Here is an 8,602-nt window from a genome sequence, read left to right as displayed (position 1 = left end):
GCATCATTCTCTCATGTTTTCTTTCTCAATTTTTAAAAGTGCCTAAGGTCCTTACTAAGGCTATTTTCTATGGTTTCCACCTTATACATTTACCAATCTCATCAAATACTACTCCTACACACACACACACACACACACACACACACACACACACACACACACACACACACACACACACACACACACGATTTCCCATAGCCAAATGCCTCGGTTAAGAAAATAATTATTTTTCCCAAATTTTACCCTAATATAACACTAAAATTCTGCTTTGACTCTTATTTAGCCAAAGAAGTTCGTTTCTTTTTTCCTTATAAGCTTGCTATTCCTCACTAATCTGCTCTAACTCGCTAATGGGCTTTCCCAAATCTAATTGCTCCCACTAAAATTAATATTTTTACCTGAAAAAATAACAAAACCATGCTTCAACCCCAATTTTGCCAAAAAGCAGCTTTTTCTACTGCAAAATACTAAATCATCACAGCTTTTTTTATGATGCTACATCATATGCTTAGTTCTATGACTATGGATGCAAGGACATGTAGAGATGTATGGTATGTTAAATCGAGTGCTTCTAACCACATGACTAGTTACGGAGAGTGGTTTAGAGATATGTAAAAAATGGAAAAACCAAGGTATGTGGAAACATGTGATTGTTAACCCTTGCCAGAGACTTCTATGGCGTCGATGTCGGCCACCACATCATTTTCACCACCTTTGGGCCATAGGAGCCAAACTGTATGGAATTCACTTGAAAATTAAAGGCGCACCACAGGATTTTGGGTGGAGAGTGCTAGCTTTAGAAGAGGTGTTTACACTAGCTAGAGTGGCCAAATGAGCCGGAGGACTAGACTTTTAACTTTGGTCACCCAAGAGTGTAAACTCTAGAAGTCACTTATACAAAACCTAAAATGTAACTCTCATGACTCATTTCTTTATGCTAATTCAATAGAGTGCTCTTCTTATCTATCTATTATCTTATGCTATAGCTTGCTTGCTTGTGAAAGCTCGTATGTGTGCTTGCATGCTTACATGTGAGAGAGTAAGCTATGAGGAGGGTCGAGTTCCCTTTGGAGTGTGGTGGCGGCGGAGTAGAGATTTGGAGTGCGGATGTGCGGCAACATTGTCTCCTACAAGGATTCCAAGTGGTTGGGAAAAGCCCCATGACATTGGTTTGTTCCTATACTCTTTCTGTAGTGCAATGGCCTTCCTTAAGTGGCGCCGCTACTGGGAAATAGCCCCACCATATAGCCACAGTGCATCTTGAATGCTTATGTGTGGTTTATTTTTGTGAAAATTTTATTTTTTGTCAAGAAAGGAACATAATAAAAATCTCAAAAAATTATCTATTTTGCTACATTATTTATGTTTCTTGTTGCATTTTGTTGTTATAATTGAAAATCTGTGTTTAGTTATGATCAATTTCTACGAAAGCTGTGTGTTTTTCAATTCTACATTTCATGTTTTATAGTTGATTTTTGTATTTTCTCATTTTCTGTAATTTTTTAATTTTAAAAATTACAAACACTAAATTGAGCATGAAATTGAATTAATCTAGGTAAACAGAACCTATAATCGATTTTCGGGCAATTGAGACTCCTTACATGGAGAAATTGGGATTGAAACATAAATTTGGGGAGGATTTGCAAGGCGGATATTCTGTTTCTTGTTGCAGGTTTTTATTTATTTTTGCATTAGTGTAATTAATGCAGATTAAGATATCTTAACCATCCTGTAATTTGGGCCACTAGATGTTAGACTTGATTGGCTGGCCATATTTAATGCGTGCAGGCTTTTAGGCCACTAGCCAAAAAAATCCAAAAGACTGTCAATACCCATTTTCGGGTAAGTTTTGAGTGGCTGGATGCAAGGCAAAGATTTCGGGAATACTCTTTTTCGATGTGTAACCAAAAACGAAAAAAGTAAAACATAAAAAAGGAATAAATAGAATAATAATAAATAAAATAGTAAAAAATTTAAAAAAAAGAAAACGTAAAAGATAAGGTCCGCGGGCATGTATAGAATTTTTTGGAAAAGTGCATGCACAAGTTTGCCTAATATATCTGTTTTAGGCTATTGCGATCGTGTCGATGCAACTTGTATAACACCCCCAAAATTTATATTTTTACATAGTTAAGGAGCTTCCTTAACTAGGGAGCCATCTATAGCACTTGATTGACACAAAAAAAGTACACTATTTTTTGTGCTAGATGGGTCAAGAAACACCAAAAATATGTTTTTAAAAAACTTTGGACGGTCCAAAAAAATTCCCTAAAAAAAGATTTTTTTTTAAAAAAAAATTCTCAAACTTATCCAAGGCATGTTCCAACATCCCATATTCACATGCACCTATGATTTGGGCGTGTATTAGAGGCCTATTTAAACGATAGTACATTTATTGAGCTACGCACGTACAAGCCTACACTAGGCTCGGGATCTTCAATTGGAACCCATTTTAGCATTGAACAAGTGATACATCGTCAGATTTCAAGTCAATGGAAGGATCCCTAGTCCCAAGAAGTGAGAACCGTAACCAGGCCTCACCAGTTAAGCCAACTACCAGTCTTGTTGTGATCGCATAGCTAGCTACCTTAGAAATTCGGCCTCAACCGCTACCTCTGAACTAAATCTTACTACATTCAGATCACATGATGAAGGAGTTGAGGTAAACTCTAGAGAGACACCTTGTATACTCACATTGTTACCAATGAGCATGCTGAGATCCTTGTCCATACAGCTCCATTGCACTTGCTGCAAACTATGACCGTTGAACCACCCCTTGTAGTGCTTATGCTTGAGATGGTAGAACATTAGAAGAAGTGCAAGCAGTAGAGACACTAATCTAGGCTACTAGAGAAAAGGAATAAGAGACTTTGTAATTGGCACAACAATCATTAGCAGCCTAAACAATTCCGTATGCCCAAAACGAGTCCCAAATAGTTCAGCCCAAACAATTCAGTATGCCCAAAATGAGTCCCAAATTGTTCAGCCCAAACAGTTCAGTATGCCCAAAACCAGTCCCAAGCCACGACTGTGCAAGTAGTGCCCAACAATCTCGACACTAGTAATAACATTGCGTCTACCTTGAGGAAAGAGCTAGGCTTGCAAAACTTGGATCAACGTCTTCTCACAAATGATTTGGGAGTATGACGAATCAACAGAGACTCTTGTGGATTTGAGCTATTTTATGCTCCTAAGTGTGGTTGGGCAAAGCCCCACGATATTGGTTTGTTCCTACACTCTTTCTATGGTGCAAGGGCCCTCCAGCGCGATGATACTACACATCCCATTGTGCATGTTGGTAAGGTGTAGGATGGAAAAATGAGGTATCTAGCAAATGTACTTCATGTTTCAAACATTACAAAAAGAACCTATTATCTGTTGGAAAAATGGTTGAGTAGGGTTTGCAAAGTGATGTTTAACTCTAATGATGTTATGGATTTCAATAACCAGTGCCGCATGGTTACAAAGGGCAACTGAATTGGTTTAATGTTTACATTGACTGTAAACATGCATGTAGTGAAGGCTGCAATGTTTACACATAGTACATCTATGATTGGATATAAGCATGCCTACAGTGAAGGCTCCAATGTTTGCACATGGTATGAAATAAAATAACATCTAGATTATCCTAGAATTAGCCTAGCTTAGCCTTGGATTAGCCTAGATTAGGGAGACTAGCCTAGGTTTAGAGAGAAGAAAGAGTAATTTCTCATATTCAAGTGATTAGCTCCAATTATGGCTTATTTTGGTATATATACATGACCACCCTCCTTTTTACACTATAATTATTAGTGTCCATGGGCATGGTCTATTGACATTGGGCCCATTATTACATATGAGACCACCCACCCAAGAGGTTTCGTCCTCGAAACCATTGATATGTACAACCATAATCTACATTGATGGAGTATATGTGTCAAACTTTAAGCTCATACGCACACTTTATATGGGAAGCCAAAATTACATGTATATGGCTATAAACTGCCCAAAAAAACTTTAAAACAAGCCATAACATCTACCCCATGATGTCATAAGTGCCTTGTGTACCTTCTAAACACTATGCAGCCAAAACACAAGGGTATAGTTCTATACATCTTGGTAAGCATAATCATCCTTATGTGGAGGGGCTATGCATGAGTATTGAACAAAATATTGAGGAGAAGGTGTTTTATTGAGCTACAAAGAATCCCTTTATAACAATAAAACAATTGGAGACATATGTGGGAGACATATGTGGCTCAAGATGTTATTTGAGTGCTGATGGTGGGGGATATGAAACCTGGCAGCTCAGAGATTCTTGAAGATGAATTTGCAGAGCTGTTTGAAGCAGATCTAGATCTAAAAAAATAGATGTAGACATACATTTATCTATAGCGTGCTTTTCTCGGGGGGGGGGGGGGGGGGGGGGTAATTAAGTGAGCAACATCAACCACATGTATTTAAAATGTCAACTAAAGGTCCTGGATGTGGCCTTGAATTGGTAAATATGATGAGACAAGGGGAAAATCTGCATGATATGTGGGTGCATTTTGACCACATTCATAAAGTCCTAATTGGCCAGCTACATCTGCTCATGTGTATAACCCTTATGTCCATGAGATTTTGACTATAGCTACATGTGAGTTTAAAGTTGAGGATGGGTATGCACAAATAGAATTTTGGAAGATGCTAAATCATATGGTGCAAGACAATGGCTATGAGAAACCAGAATTTTGGGGATTTAGCAGACGAGGCCAATGCGAATTGGGTTGCAGTTCGTACTGTTTACTTTGGAGGACCAAATAAAAGGGTGCTAGAGAAGGAAAGAACTTGCATTTTTCATTGGGATTAGAGCATGGTTTGTCATACCACCCAAAAAATATATGCGACTCTCCTTCCATGAGGATCATAAGTATTTGTGTCAGAAATAGAGAAATTCACCATAAGAAGTAGTGCCTGAGAATTGCAAAAACAAAATCAGAAAATTTTGGCGGTTGAGTCATGTACCACAAGGAGAGATTTTGGTATTGGAAACATGGTTAGGTTGGTGGGATATTCAGGTGTTCCATTGGGGATCTTGGTTTTTGTAACATAGGATGAGTTGGATCTTTTACTTCCCACAACTAACCTTTCAAAGGCTAAACATGCAAGCATGAGAGCAAGTGTCGATTACAAGAGAAAGCTTTCACTCTATAAGGAATCAGGTGCAGACATGGCAATGGAAGTTCTACAAAGTATTAAATACAATGCATGCTTGAAAGGAACGTGCACATGAAGTGGATCAAGGATGTAAGAAATGGTAGAGAGATTTTACAATTGTGGGAACGGGTACTTCTACAAGTAAAATATTGGTTGATCTAGCACACTTATCAATGTAAGAGATGGGGATAAATTCTCTAAAGATGTAACATGTACATATAAATCAATGTAGTGTTTGCAAAAAAAGATTGGTGCATGTAAAGACAAGTGTCATCTTAGAAGAAGATAGCCATAAGCTCGAATATGTGAGTGTTACATTGGACAGAAAGAAAGGTACACCAAAAGGTGCACAAGGAGGGGAAACACATGGACATGTCAAAGAAAAAATGCCCAAAACAATGTGAGATATTTAAAGGATGGAGCTAGACAAGAAAATGACTTGCTTTGAACGTTTGCCATGATAGAGTGGAAGATACATCAACGAGGGAGATGGAGACTAAAATGGAGTGCCTACACCATGTTTTGGGGTTGACAAAAATACCCCAGTGGGGTTGTGGAGGGGTTTGTATGGTTCTGTAACTTGGCTCCCATTCACTCTTGGGATGTTGATGAAAGCCACATGATTGGCACATCTGGTTCAGCTCTTGGGGTGTGGCCACTTTGGATGAAGGGACATTTTTGCAAGAAAATGAGGTGTAAATTTTCTTGGAAAATGGAATTTTCCTTCAAAGTAGAGGACTAGCTATGTAATCAACTTAAGCCAATGCAAATGCACTAAACATTCCAAGCGCTTTTTGTCCAAAATTAGGGTTGGCAAGATTATTAACTAGAGAGCTCGATTGACTAAGGAATTTTATGAGAGTATGGAGAAGGGAAGAACCTTGGATGCATAGGTGATTCACGAGGCCATTATATTATGCGATGGATCCCACATCTTTCATGTTAGTATTTAGGGGTCCATAGCAATGGGTGTGAGCTACTCTGTGTCAATAGTAGACTTTCCATACATGTGAATGCTTTTAAAAACAAGAGGGAAAGTGCCTAGAACTTGTACTTCGTTTACTTGCAGGTTATGGGATTGGATTCAATAGCTCACAATATCATGCAACAAGCAGCACTAACAAAGGTGCAGTTTAAGCACTTGGTGTGGCAGATGATGTAATGTGCCAACATATTATGTAGATGTTAATTTTTTTATGGCTTTATGATGGTCCTTTTTGTTGTTAGCCTCAAATTAGATGCACTTTGATCGTTGGAATATAACATCTTTCAAGTTCCCTTGTTTCATGGTGGGTGGTGGTCATTTGTTGGATTAAAATCTATTATTTTTAACTAGAATGCAATTTCATGTTGGCGTGTGCATGTTTGGAAAGTGATGCTATTCTTTTCTATCTGGAGATTGTTTGGCGGGTTTCGCTCAATGTTTCCCTTTGCTCAAAAAAACTTGCTCGAGAAAAGTATTTCCCCAACAATATTACTACTTATAAAAACTTGATTATAAACTAATGGCATTTACCCACCTATTTGCTCTAGATAAGGAGCTTTGATATGATGATCGAGATAGGCTCTGGACAGAGGATGTCTTTCTTACAAGAGTGATTGAACACAATGAACTCAATGATGAACTAAGTCTACCAAACTAGTCTATATAGGACCTAGGGTTGGCCACGTTGGCCAATGAACGATCCAAAATGACAACTTACCACATTATCTGTAACGAAGTAGATTTGGTATTACATGCACATGGGTGATGGGCCTAGGAACTTGGGTTTAGATTCATTTACATATATGCCTTTGGGGGCCTTGGGCTATAGGATACATTGGGCTCATGGGCATTGTACACACAACTTATGATCATTTTTTACTATTACTTTCTTGGAGCTCTCATGCCCAAGCTTTCATGGGGAACTTCTCCCATATGAGATGTGAGGATGGTGACCCACACTCATGTTGTCACTCTATGGCTTGAGTGGCTAACCCTATTTTCTTGCATTGGTATTAGAGCCTTGAATTGATCCCATGTCTTTGATTCAATTTTCTGAAATATTTCAAATTTCTGCATTTTCTTGGACTTTCTTGATTTTCTTGATCAAGAAATGGGCTATGGTGGCTCTGTTTGAATTGAATTGATCCTTTTGATGCACATTTTCATGAGATTTTGGGGGGCTATGGGTTATGGTGGATCAAATTTGGGGATGGATTCATCAAATTTGAATTTTGGGACCAAAATTGGGAGAAATTGCTAATCCATGATTAACTCTTAATCCAAAATATTTTAGTTTTCTTCCCCTTTCCCTTGCTTGGTCTCTTGAGACAAATTAGGGTTTCAATCTATGTTTTAGTAAGGCATTAACCTAGAGTTTTCATGAGTTTTCTCCTAATCAACACACAAAGAATCCATTGATAGTTCATTTGTGAAAGATCCCTGCCCCCTCCGCGCAACGGCGGATTCAGGGGTGCTAGCAGCGGAAGTAGCACTTCTTGTGTGGGTCAGGATTCTCACTCGGGGCCTCACCCACAGATATTCGGACAAGAGACTAATCCCTCGGTTCTTCAAAAACAGAACCCAGAAAAAATTCCCCCTACCAGAAAGCACAGGCAATTCCTCCAGGATATTTGTACTCTAACGTAGTCAAGGTCATTACTGACCAAACTAATCCGACCGAACCTGTGAGTCACTTGGTCAGATCAAAGAAGAAACTTGCACTTGGATCATAGAAACCAACACTTTTTTCCCCATCAAGAGGCATAGCCATTGATTCTTTTTCCATAGGTCAGATCAAAGAAGAAACTTGCACTTGGATCATAGAAACCAACACTTTTTTCCCCATCGAGAGGCATAGCCATTGATTCTTTTTCCATAGAATAATTACTATCCGGGATTTACTTCATCTATCATACTATAACAGAATTGAGTCTCATTTTACGGATCCATTAGTCCAGCCTACAGTCCCATGGGTTAGCCAACCGCCCACCAACCATTGTAGTGATGGGATCCAATTAGGAATTTGGTTAGGTTTTGTCCCGGGTACCAGGGAAAAGAGTTCCCAGGCCCCCTAGCTGGATATTCATGCAAATTTAACTCCAGTCACACCACTTACACACCCAATATGAAATTGCCTTTTTCAAAGATTCAGCTATCTTTAAAACAATCATTTAATGAAGTCATAGTGTCACTGATCATAATCCTCCAAAATATCCGGTTGAATCCTAATTTCCAATCATTCCTTCTCATCTGTGTACCTATGGCATCATTGGCAACTAGAACACTCACCACCTAGGGGCCTTTTCGATAGTTCCTAACTCATAGTATCCGACAATATATTCACTTATTAAACTCAAGATGGAATCTTCATTGAAGATCAGCCAGATCAACCCCAGATCAACCAACAGATCCATATAAAAGAGCCATGGACTCATCCGT

Source organism: Cibotium barometz, chromosome 6 (genome assembly GCF_041138505.1).
Source record: "Cibotium barometz isolate CiBa-2024 chromosome 6, ASM4113850v1, whole genome shotgun sequence".
Taxonomy (NCBI): domain Eukaryota; kingdom Viridiplantae; phylum Streptophyta; class Polypodiopsida; order Cyatheales; family Cibotiaceae; genus Cibotium; species Cibotium barometz.
This window is presented reverse-complemented; position numbering follows the sequence as displayed.